The sequence below is a fragment of the Ornithorhynchus anatinus genome, chromosome 8, assembly GCF_004115215.2.
Source record: "Ornithorhynchus anatinus isolate Pmale09 chromosome 8, mOrnAna1.pri.v4, whole genome shotgun sequence".
Lineage (NCBI taxonomy): Eukaryota > Metazoa > Chordata > Mammalia > Monotremata > Ornithorhynchidae > Ornithorhynchus > Ornithorhynchus anatinus.
In genome coordinates this window covers 33,182,897-33,195,548 of record NC_041735.1, presented here as the reverse complement: position 1 = coordinate 33,195,548, position 12,652 = coordinate 33,182,897, and positions in this window count along the sequence as shown.

Sequence of the window (12,652 nt, the reverse complement as noted above, 5' to 3'; positions counted from 1 at the left end):
GGCCCAGATCGTTTCTGCAGGAAGATGAGCGCGGCGCAGCGGAGTGAAGAATAGACTGGAGCAGGGCGAGAGAGGAGGAAGGGAGGTCAGAGAGAAGGCTGACACAGTAGTCTAGCGGGATATAACGAGAGCCTGTAACAGTAAGGTAGCCGTCTGGGTGGAGAGGAAAGGGCGGATCTTGGCGATATTGTAGAGGTGAAACCGGCAGGTCTTGGTAACGGATAGGATGTGTGGGGTGAACGAGAGAGACGAGTCAAGAATGACACCGAGATTGCGGGCCTGAGAGACGGGAAGGATGGTCGTGCCATCAACGGTGATAGAGAAGTCTGGGAGAGGACCGGGTTTGGGAGGGAAGATGAGGAGCTCAGTCTTGCTCATGTTGAGTTTTAGGGTGGCGGACGACATCCAGGTGGAGACGTCCTGGAGGCAGGAGGAGATGCGAGCCTGAAGGGAGGGGAGAGGACAGGGGCGGAGATGTAGATCTGCGTGTCATCTGCGTAGAGATAGTAGTCAAAGCCGTGAGAGCGAATGAGTTCACCAGGGAGTGAGTGAAATGGGAACAGAAGAGGGCCAAGAACTGGATCCTCTGTATTTCCATCCAGAGGAAGAGCTGAGGAGATGAGAGTGATCACACAAAGATTAAAAGTCCGATTCACCTTTCTAGTTTTCGAGACACAGTGTACTGAGTAAGTTTAAGATGGACCCTGAGTCAGATAATAAGACGAAATTTAAGGAAATTCTCATGGAATGTAGTTTCCTTCTTCTTCCTTAGTTTCCGGGATACCCTCAGTCGAATAACGTAGCCTCCAATGTGGACAAAATTATCCACTGACAGGTCATTTGGAAATCAAAAGATTCATTTGAAGAGCAGTGCTGTATGGCAGCTGCAGCCATGGGCCGGGGTATTTTGAGCCAAACCCCCACAACGATCAACCTGATCTCTGCGAGCCAACATCTTGGAGATAATCTACTCCCAACTCTCAACCATGGCTCACACAGGCCCCTGTTCTAGTTGGGGAGTAGTCATCCGGTGAGCACAGCTTGACTCATCCATGTTCACTGGAGGCTGCCCTGCCTCTATATCTATATCGTTCATCTCTTTCGCCCCCAACATTTAGCATGCTATTTTGCACATAATAAACATTCAATGAATAATCTGATGAGAGTGAAATGTTGACAGTGAAAGCATTCTTGTGTATATTATAGCATACTCCTTCTGCTTACCTGAATACCAATCACTGTGGAAAGGAACCCACCCAATCATTCCATCATTCGGTCATATTCATTGGCATACTGTGTGCTGGAAGGACTGGAGAAGAGACCAGAGAGTCCAGATGAGAGACAAGGGGAAGTAACCTAGGAAGAGAGATTGAGGAGACACAATTAGCCAAATCCAGATAAGGCTGATACCTTTATGGAGTCACCTGATGCCAGGGAGAAGAATTTGCTATAGTGCACTGTCTACGCTGCTGGGCTTCTCCATTAGGCAATAAAGTCCTGCTTGCTGGAACTACGGACTCCTCTACCTTTCTGTGGAGGGTCCACTGGAGATTTGGGCTTAAATCATGGCTCTCTGAGCACGATCCTGAAAGGTAAGACCCAGGTCCTGAACTGAGCACCTGGTGAGGATGAGCAAGACTACAGGGAGACCACCAGCCCTCAGGCGTCTGTCTTCCGTGGAATTCGGAATTGGTGTAGGACCTGCAAGAACTCAAGGCACCCCAGAAGGTCAGATAAGATGTCAATCCAGGATGTAATGGAACTGCGAAAGGGGGGCCGACAGTGGTCATTGGGTGCCTCGTGGGGGGCATTTACTCACTGAGTAGAGGAGGTTTGCTTTCCAGGGAATTACATCAGCAAGGACAAAAAGGGGCCATTCTATTTCAAGCATTCATGGAAAAGATAAGGGTCCTCTTGGAAGACAAGGAGGCCATGCGCATGAACTTAGTTCTCCCCCGACTTCCTGACCGCTCATTCTCAGTCTCTTTCACGGGCTTCTCCTCTCCTTCCCACCACTTGACTGTGGGTTTCCCTCAGGGTTCAGTTCTGGGTCCCCTTCTATCCTCCTTCTCCACCCATTCCCTTGGAGAACTCATTTGCTCCCATGGCTTCAACTACCAACTCAATGCTGATGATACTCAAATCTACATCTCTGGCCACCATCTCTCTCCTTCTCCAGTCACACGTCTCTACCAGCCTTCAAGATATCTCTACTTGGATATCCTCACCCTCAACAAGCCCAAAGCAGACCACCTCATTTCCCACCTAAACCCTGTCCTCCTGACGTTCCCATCACCATAGACAGCACCCCCTCCATTCCTGTCTCACATCTTAGAGAAGCAGCGTGGCTCAGTGGAAAGAGCACGGGCTTTGGAGTCAGAGGTCATGAGTTCGAATGCCGGCTCGGCCACTTGTCAGCTGTGTGACTGTGGGCAAGTCACTTAGCTTCTCTGGGCCTCAGTTACCTCATCTGTAAAATGGGGATTAAGACTGTGAGCCCCATGTGGGACAACCTGATTCCCCTATGTCTACCCCAGCGCTTAGAACAGTGCTCGGCACATAGTAAGCGCTTAACAAATACCAACATTATTAAGCCCGTAACCTGGGCCTTATCCTTGACTCCTCCCTCTCATTTTACCCACATATTCAATCCACCACAATGTTCTGTCAGTTCCACCTTCACGACACCGCTTAAATCTGCCCTTTCCTCTACAGCCAAACTGCTACCATGTTAATGCAACCACTTATCCTATCCTGCCTTGATTACTGCATCAGTCTCTTTGCTGACATAATAATAATGTTGGTATTTGTTAAGCGCTTACTATGTGCAGAGCACTGTTCTATGTGCTTGGGAAGACACAAGGGAATCAGGTTGTCCCACATGGGGCTCACAGTCTTAATCTCCACTTTACAGATGAGATAACTGAGGCATGGAGAAGTTAAGTGACTTGCACACAATCACACAGCTGACAAGTGGCAGAGCTGGGACCCCAGACTCTTGTCTCCTCTCCCCTCTCCAGTTCATTCTTCACTCTACTGACCAGATCATTTTTCTATAAAAACGTTCAGGACGTTTCCCCACTCCTCCTCACCAAGCAGAAACTCCTCACCATTGCCTATGAAGCACTCAGTCATTTTGCTCCCTCCTACTGCTCTTTGCTATCCTTCTAGTACAACACAGCCTACACACTTCAGTCCTCTAATGCTAACTTTCTCATTGTACTGCAGTCTCATCTATCTTGCCACAGAACTCTTCCTCACATCCTTTCTCTGGCCTGGAACCCCCTCCATCCTAAAATCCAAAGACAATTACTCTCCTCCCCTTCAATGCCTTGTTGAAGGCACATCTCTTCCAAGAGGCCTTCCCTGGCTAAGTCCTCCTTTCCTCTTCTTCCTCTCCCTTCTACATGCCCTGAATTGCTTCCTTCATTCATCTGCCCCCCAAGCGCCACAAGACTCAAGTACGTATATGTAATGTATTTATATTGATGTCTGTCTCTGGCTCTTGACTCTAAGCTCCCTGTGGGCAGGGAATGTTTCTGGCATAGTGTTCTATTGTTCTCTCCCAAGTGCTTAGTATAGTGTTCTGAACACAGTAAATGCTCAGTAAATATGACTAACATCACAGCCTTAATGGAATAGGTTAGAGCATCCAGGAGGTTAAGGAGACCAATCAGGCATTCATGAGTCAGTTGACCACAGCCGTGAAGCTGAGGTCACCACAGTTACAGGAAAAGACAAAGGAGAGAACGGGCAATTGGAAGGCATAGCGAAGAGGTTCTGAGGCCTCTACGAGACCTCAGCTTAAGTGGGGGGATGAACTCCTGGAGCCTGTCCCGTGGCATCCTCAGAAAATAGGGGACATTGTACCCAGAGCCGCTGAGGGCACAGAACGATCCCAAGCCTGTTAACGGTATGGTGATTTCCCCAACCTAGGGAGGGGCCATAAGGATAGAAGCAGTGTGGCCAAGTGGAAGAAGTGCAGGCTTGGGAGTCTGGGGACCTGAGTTCCAGTCCAGGCACCACCACTTCTTGGCTATGTGACCCTTGGAAAGCCACTTCAATTTTCTTTGCCTCAGTTATGTCATGTTTAAAATGGAGTTTGAGACCGTGAGGCCCACGTGGACTTGGACTGTGTCCCACCTGATTACCTTGCACCTATTCCACTCATTCATTCAATAGTATTTATTGAGCGCTTACTATGTGCAGAGCACTGTACTAACAGTTTGGAATGTACAAATCAGTAACAGATAGAGGCAGTCCTTGCCCTTTGACGGGCTTACAGTCTAATCGGGGGAGACAGAAGGACAAGAACAATGACAATAAATAGAGTCAAGGGGAAGAACATGTCATTAAAACAATAGTAAATAAATAGAATCAAGGTGATGTACATCTGATTAACAAATTAAATAGGGTAACAAAGATATATACAGTTGAGCGGATGAGTACAGTGCTGAGGGGATGGGATGGGACGGGAGAGGGAGAGGAGCAGAGGGAAAGGAGGGAGAAGAGGGTTAGCTAGGGAGAGGTGAAGGGGGGTAGAGGGAGCAGAGGGAAAACCAGAGCTCAGTCTGGGAAGGTCTTTTGGAGGAGGTGAGCTCTAAGTAGGGTTTTGAAGAGAGGAAGAGAATTAGTTTGGCAGAGGTGAGGTTGGAAGGCATTCCAGGGCCGTGCGAGGACATGGCCCAGGGGTCGACTGCGGGATAGGCGAGAACGGGGGACGGTGAGGAGGTGGGCGGCAGAGGAGCGGAGCGTACGGGGTGGGCAGTAGAAAGAGAGAAGAGAGGAGAGGTAGGAGGGGGCAAGGAGATGGAGAGCTTTGAAGCCGAGAGTGAGAAGTTTTTGTTTTGTGCGGAGGTTGATAGGCAACCACTGGAGGTTTTTAAGAAGGGGAGTGTCATGCCCAGAGAGCTTCTGCAGGAAGATGAGCCGAGCAGGGGAGTGAAGAATAAACTGGAGTGGGGAGAGAGAGGAGGAAGGGAGATCAGAGAGCAGGCTGACACAGTAATCCCGCCGGGATATTACGAGAGCCTGTAGCAGTAAGATAGCCATTTGGGTGGAGGAGAAAGGGCGGATCTTGGCGATATTGTAAAGGTGGGACTGGCAAGTTTTGCTAACGGATCGGATGTGTGGGGTGAACGAGAGAGCCGAGTCAAAGATGACACCGACGTTGCGGGGCCTGAGGGATGGGAAGGATGGTCCTACCATCCACGGTGATAGGGAAGTCAGGGAGAGGACGGGGCTTGGGAGGGAAGATGAGGAGCTCAGTTTTGGAGATGTTGAGTTTTAGGTGGCGGGCAGACATCCAGGTAGAGATGTCTTGGAGGCAGGAGAGAGTATGAGAGAGGAGGCAGGTGAGAAGGTTATGGTCTGAGAGAGAAATTTCGGAGGTGGTGAGGGAGGAGATAGTGCAGCGGTAGGGATGACGAGATCGAGGGGTTGACCGAGTCGGTGAGTGGGCGGAGGTATGGTGGAGCAGGAGGTTGGCAGAGTCGAGGAGCGATAGCAGGCGGGCAGCATACGAGTCACTGGGTACATCCATGTGGATGTTGAAGTATCCGAGGATCAGAGTGGGCAGAGAGAAGAAGGAAGGTGAGAAAGGGGTCTAGGTGGTTGAAGAAGTCGGTGGTGGGACCAGGAGGGCGGTAGATGATATGGTAGAGGGCTACAAGTATCTGGAGGGGGTGGTAGAGGCGAAAGATATGGGCTTTAAAGGAGGGGAAGGAGAGGGATGGGGGAGGAGGGATAGTATGGAAGCGGCAAGGGGGTAAGAGAAGGAAGCCGACGCCTCTTCCCTTTCCGCTGAGTCTGGGGGAGTTGTAGAAGGAGAGGCTTCCGCTGGAGAGAGCAGCGGAGGCGACCGTGTCCCCAGAAGTGAGCCAGGTTTCCTTAAGGGCGAGGAGGAGGAGAGAGCGGGAAAGGAAAAGGTCATGGATGAAAGGTAGTTTACCTGTAATGGAGCGGGGGTTCCAGAGGCCGCACTTGAAAATAGCTGTGGGTGCAAGGCGGGGAGGGGGGGAGAGCGGGGAAGGGGAGGGTTTGGATGGGAACGAGCTGGCGGGGCCCTGGACGGGGAGCGGGGGAGGAGGGGTGGCGGTGGGACAGGTGAACTGGGATGGGGCGTGGGTGGGGAAGGGGAAGGTGGAAGGGTAGGAGGAGGGGGTTTGGTGGGAAGGAGCGTAAGGGGAGGGGAAGAGGGGTGGCGCTGTTAAAGCGGGTTCTAGGGCTGGGGAGAGGAGGCGGGGAGGAGGCAGAGGAGAGAGCGGGAAAGAGCTGGGCGGGAGAGCGGAAGGGGAAGGAGAGGATTGGGAGGGGCAGATGGGGGGCGTGGAAGGACATGGTGAGGCCAGAGAGGTAGGTGATAGCATTGAGAACAATTAACGATAACATGTGAAAGTGGTAGTATAGTAATATGATACAATAAAATAGTATTAATAAGCGGGTGATGTCCAGAGTCGGGGTTGACTTGACTAAGGGTCGACCTGATCGAAATCAAAGTCAAAAGACTAGGGGCAAGGAGAGTCCTGGGGCTCATGGTCCAAATGTCTCTGAGGCGGCGGCGGGTACCCTGAGGATGTCCGATGTGGGTTGTGGGTGTAGATGGCGGCTAAGATAAGGTAACACGGTGAGAACAAGGCCATTGTTGGCCCGGGCGGGGGAAATCAATCACCTCCAGGGGAAGAGGTAGTGAGGGCTTCCCAAAATGACCGCTTCGGGCGGAGTAGGGGAGGGCGGTTGGGTAGCACAATGTCCCAAGGCCCGGGGTGGGAGGAGCAGGGGAGCATAATGTCCCCAGGCCCGAGCAGGGGAGCACAATGTCACCAGGCCCGAGCAGGGGAGCATAATGTCCCCAGGGTCGAGCGGAGGAGCACAGTGGGAGCTGATGGCTGGGGGTCTGCTGGAATGGCGGGGGGAGATCCTTAGTGGCGGAGTCCTTGAACGGGGGTGCAAAGGTCCGGGTTGCAGGGCTGAATATAAAACCAGGGGCAGGTCATCGAGGACTAATAGCGCGGCTCCAAGGAAGCGGAGGTCTCGAGTCGACGTGGCAGCGATGACTGGAGGAGAAAGGTTCAGCCCCACACCCAGCCCCCAAACACTTACTGTCCATATCCATAATTTATATTAACGACCAGCTCCCCCTAGACTGTAAACTTGTTTCTGTCAACACCATTATATTGTTCTCTCTCAAGCACATAATACAGTGCTCTGGACACAATAAGCGCTCGATATGACTGATTTTATCCACGACAGAACTTAGAATGGTGTCTGCTACATAGTAAGCACTTACAACCATGGTTTCTTTTTTAAAAAAAGCAGAAAATTATGGCCCAGGATAAGGGAGGGGGTCAGGAGATCAGAGATCTCTGTGGGGGAACAGAGCAGATTTTCGGGGAGGGGGTGTGTGGGATTCAGTCAGTCAGTCGCATTTATTGAGCGCTTACTGTGTGCAGAGCACTGTTCTAAGGGCTCGGAGAGTACAATATGTCAATCCAACAGACATGTTCCCTGCCCTCCAAGAGCTTACCGTCTAGAGGTGGAGCCAAACATTAATATGAATAAATAAATTACAGACACGGACATAGGAGGAAAGAAAGGCGGGTGAGGAGGTTGGAGTCGGAGAGTGGGATGTCGGCGCTGGAGAGGCCTGAGATTGTTCAGGGACCAGATCGAGCGTGGGGGAGGTGGTGAGGACCGAGAGGATGGCAGCGTCGAGGAGCGAGAGGAAGAGGGCCTTGTGAAGGTCATCGGAAATGTCCACCTGGATGCTGGGGTCCCCGAGGACCAATGCAGGGGGAGGGAAGGGGAGAAGGAAGGCGAGAAATGCGTCACGACCGCTTCTAGACTGTCAGGCCGGTGTGGGCAGGGATTGTCTCTCTTTATTGCTGAATTGTACCTTCCAAGAGCAGCGCACACAGTGAGAGCTCAATAGATTCGATCGAAGAAATGAAAGAAAATCGGATGTGGGGGTTGGAGAGCGTCCTGGGGGTTGGAGAGTGATGAAAGTTTCTATAGTGGTTGAAGTCGGATGACATGAACTGCAAAGGAAGAAAAGGAGGGAGGTGGGAGGGGGTAAAAACAGCATGGAGGTGGGGGGCAAGAACCGAGCCACAGGTCCCCTTTCTCAGTGGGTCTTGGGGTGGGAGAAGGTGAGACCCCTCTGGAGAGAGCGTGGCGGGGATCGGGGGAAGATCGGGGTTGGATGGGAAGGAGTGGGATAATAAATAGATGGATAATCATGTTGGTATTTGTTAAGCGCTACTACGTGCACTGTTCTAAGCGCTGGAGTAGATACAAGGTAATCAGGTTGTCCCGCGTGGGGCTCACGCTCTTCATCCCCATTTGGGTGATGGCGTCACTGAAGCACAGAGAAGTTAAGCGGCTTGCCCAAGGTCACACAGCAGAAGAGTGGCGGAGCGGGGATTAGAAACCACGGCCTCTGACTCCCAAGGCCAGGCGCTTGCCGCTAGGCCACGCAACTTCCCACGCGTGTGGGAGCTGATGGGCTCCTCGAGAGGGTGAGTATAAAATATCAAGCGTGCAAGAAAGTCTCACTTGGGCCACTTACGCTGCCTCATAGAGAAACCCAGAGTGAGGGGCTGGTCCTCACCCCCATAAAACCTCCGGACGCACTGCTTGCCGGTGGATGGGGGCTTGGGCAGGGGATGGGAGTGGGGGCCTGGTCTTCTCCCCCACAAAGCCCCTGACACACTGCCTGGCAGGGGAAGAGAATAGGGGGTCCGGGCTTCTCCCCCAAAAGCCCCCACAGCTCTGTGAGGCGGTGGTTCCGAAGGCTTTGTGGGGAAACATCCAGGGAACTCCAGGGGCCGGGCCGCTCCCAACGAACCCTGGACACCCTGACTGCTTGGGTATGGGTTACCAGGCAGGAGGCCGGGAATCGGGGCGCCTGTCTTCTCACCCACAAGTCCCGGAGCCCCTTGCTGCTAGAGTGTGGGTGCCTGGTGGGAGACTGGGAATGGGGGGCTGGTATTCTCACCTTCAAAGCTCTGGACACTGTCTGCTGAGGGTGTGGGTAACTGGGAAAGACTATTCATTCGATTATTGATTTATTGATCGCTCACGGTTTGCAGAGCACTTTATTAAGCATTGGGAATGTACAGTTCGGCAAGAGATAGAGACCATTCCTGCCCAACAACGGGCCCGCAGTCTAGAAGGGGGAGACAGACAACAAAACAAGTAGACAGGCATCAAAATAGATAAACCATCAATGTATTGATCAATAATAATAATGTTGGTATTTGTTAAGCGCTATGTGCAGGGCACTGTTCTAAGCGCTGGGGTAGATAGAGGGTAATCAGGTTGTCCCATGTGAGGCTCACAGTTAATCCCCATTTTACAGATGAGGTAACTGAGGCACAGAGAAGTGAAGTGACTTGCCCCCGGTAACACAGCTGACAAGGGGCAAAGTCAGGATTCGAGCCCATGACCTCTGACCCCGAAGGCCGGGCCCTTTCCACTGAACCACGCTACTTCATCAAAATAGATAAACAGAATCATAGACAGATATACATCATTAATAAAATACAGTAATATAATATATAATGATAATAATAATGTTGGTATTTGTTAAGTGCTTACTATTGCAGAGCACTGTTCTAAGCGCTGGGTAGACATAGGGGAATCAGGTTGTCCCACGTGGGGCTCACAGTCTTAATCCCCATTTTACAGATGAGGTAACTGAGGCACAGAGAAGTGAAGTGACTTGCCCACAGTCAAACAACTGACAAGTGGCAGAGCTGGGATTCGAACCCATGACCTCTGACTCCAAAGCCCGTGCCCTTTCCACTGAGCCACGCTGCTTCTCTATATATACAAATAGACACGAGTGCCGTGGGGAGGGGAAGAGGATAGAGCAGAGGGAGGGAGTAGGGGAATGGGGAGGGGAGGAGGGCAGAGAGAAAGGGAGGGCTCAGTCTGGGAAGGCCTCCTGGAGGAGGTGAGGTCTCAGTGCCAGGCACTGTACTAAGCACTGGGGTAGAAACACACTAATTACACTGAACGCAATCCAAGTCCCACCCTGGGCTCAGAATCTCAATCCCCATTTTACGGAGGAGGAAACTGAGGGACAGCGAAGTGAAACGACTTGCCCAAGGTCCTACAAGCAAGTGAGGCTGGGATTAGTCGTTCATTCATTCATTCAGTCGTATTTATTGAGCGCTTACCGTGTGCAGAACACTGTACTGAACTCTTGGGAGAGGACAGTACACATTGTATAGACACATTCCCTCCCCTAGAACACTATTCTAGGCGCTGGCGTAGATCCAAATTAGGTTGGGCACAGTCCCTGTCCCTTATGGGGCTCGCATTCTGAATCCTCATTTTACACTAGGTAACCGAAGCCCAGAGAAATTAAGTGACTTGTTCAAGGTACCACAGCAGACATGTGGCGGATCAGGATTAGAACTCGGTTCCTTTTGACTTCCAGGCAAGTGCTCCATCCCCGATCTCCCTTCTGACCTCGCCGAGCTCAACCCAGAACCCGGTTTGGAGCTGGGGACGGGAAAGAGCAAGGGGAAGTAGGAGCCCTGTGTGTGGGGCTCCTTGGTAGAAAGAGTCAGGGGCTCCCCTCTCTGTCAAGGAGCCCGAAGAAAACAAAGTTAACAATCGACATAAGTAATGGGGGCCTGAGGGAGGGGTGGAAAGCTGCCAGTGCAAGTAACAGGGCGATGCAGAAAAGAGTAGGAAAAGAGGAAAGGAAGGCTTCACCAGGGAAGGCCTCTTGGAGGAGCTCAGCCTTCAGTAAGGTTATGAAGGTGGTGAGAGTTTTCATCTGTCGGATAAGAAGAGGGAGGTAGTTCCAGGATGGAGTCAGGTCAGGAGCAAGAGGACAGGGAGGGGTAGAAGAAATCGAGGAAGAGTGAGTAGGTTGGCATCTGGAGGGGTGAAGTGTGTGGGCTGGGAAACACCCGCTTTACCAAGGTGATAACAACGTTCTATCATTCATCCCTTGCAATGAGATGAGATGAGATGAGATGAGAGAGCCCATTCACTCCGAACAACCCTATTAATGACTCACTAATTGCCGTTTAATTGTCGTTCCTCAGCTGGGAACTGACAGGTCGCCACCTTCTAGAGGAACCTGTATTGGCCTCTGAATTCTACGGATCTACTGCTGCTGCTCTGGACTGTCTCTTTTTTTAATGAAATTTGTTAAGCTCTTACTATAGTAATAAGGATGGTAATTGTTAAGCGCTTACTATATACCCAGCACTGTTCTAAGAACTGGGGGAAATACAAGGTTCTCAGGTTGTCCTAGGTGGGGCTCAATTCTGTAATGCTTGTGGTATTTGTGGTATTTGGGAAAGATACAAGGTAATCCCGTCAGACAGTCCCCCACAGGACTGATAATCTAAATATCCTCATTTCCTAGCCCACTTGCTGCTGGAGACCTTGGGCAAGTCACCCAATTTCCCTGTGACTCAGTTACCTCATCTGTATAATGGGGATTAAGACTGTGGGTTCGGGTTAAGACTCTGCCCCAGGTGGGACACCCTGATTATCTTCTGTCGACCCCAGCGTGTAGAACGGTGCTTAGCACTCAGTAAGTACTTAACAAATACCGTTATTATTATCATTATTATTATTGTTAGACTCTCTGGGAAAGGGGGAGGAGTCGGCTTCCCTGTCGTTCTCCAGTGACACTCTCGCACCATCCCATCTCCCCCTTCTCCCCTTTCCCTAATGCCTCCCGCATTCCTAGCCCTTCATTTCCAGGAGGAAATTTGTAGATTCCTTGGTTGGGAGAGGTCATGAAATTGATAGCGAACAGAGTGGTGGAAATGTGTCTTTGATTTTTAAGTTGTGTGGAAGTGAATCATTTATGTAGGCTGCCCCTCTTCTCCACGGTCGCAACGACATCCCCAGGGCCTTGGGTGTCCAGGAGAGTGAAGATATTTGATGCTGCCATGTAAGTATCACGCCTGGACCGCTTGGACATCGAATTTGCTCTCCTCCCACGCCCTTCTGTGTCACACTTGGATTTGTCCCTTTCATTCACCCTCTTCCAGCCCCACAGCACTAAAGTGCATATCCATAATTTATTTCTTTATATTAATGTCTGCCTCCCCCTCTCAAATTCCCTGTAGGCAGGGAACATGTCTTCCAACTCTGTTATATTGTACTCTGTCCAGTGCTTTGCACAAAATAAATACGCAATGCTAGTCACATACCTGTTAAACCCCGGGAGATGTCTCGGGGAGGTCCATGCTTCAAAGCCACCCCGAGAAGGTGCTCAGAAGTGGCAAGAAACAGCTTCACTCTTGTAGAGTCAATGTTGTAAGTGAGCGACAAGGAGGTACTCAGAGGCAGCAGTTCACATTTCCAGCTCAGGGGGTGGGAACTGCCAAGTTGCGGTGAGGAGATACTCTGAAGGAGCACAACGCACCTTTTATGGTCCAGGGATGGAGGGAAGTCACAACAAGGATGTACTAGGAAGGAACAAATTGTAGGTTCATTGCCATCGTATTGCAAGGAAAGGCGCTGCATTCGATCAGATGACTGTACTATTTGTTGACTGCAAACTGAGTGCTTTCCTCCACCTCCCGAATCAGCGACAAACAGCTTGAGGCCCGTGAGGTGGGGAAATGTCCCGTAGTTTCCTTAGCTAAAATGCCAAAAAGCCAGGCCTGCTGAG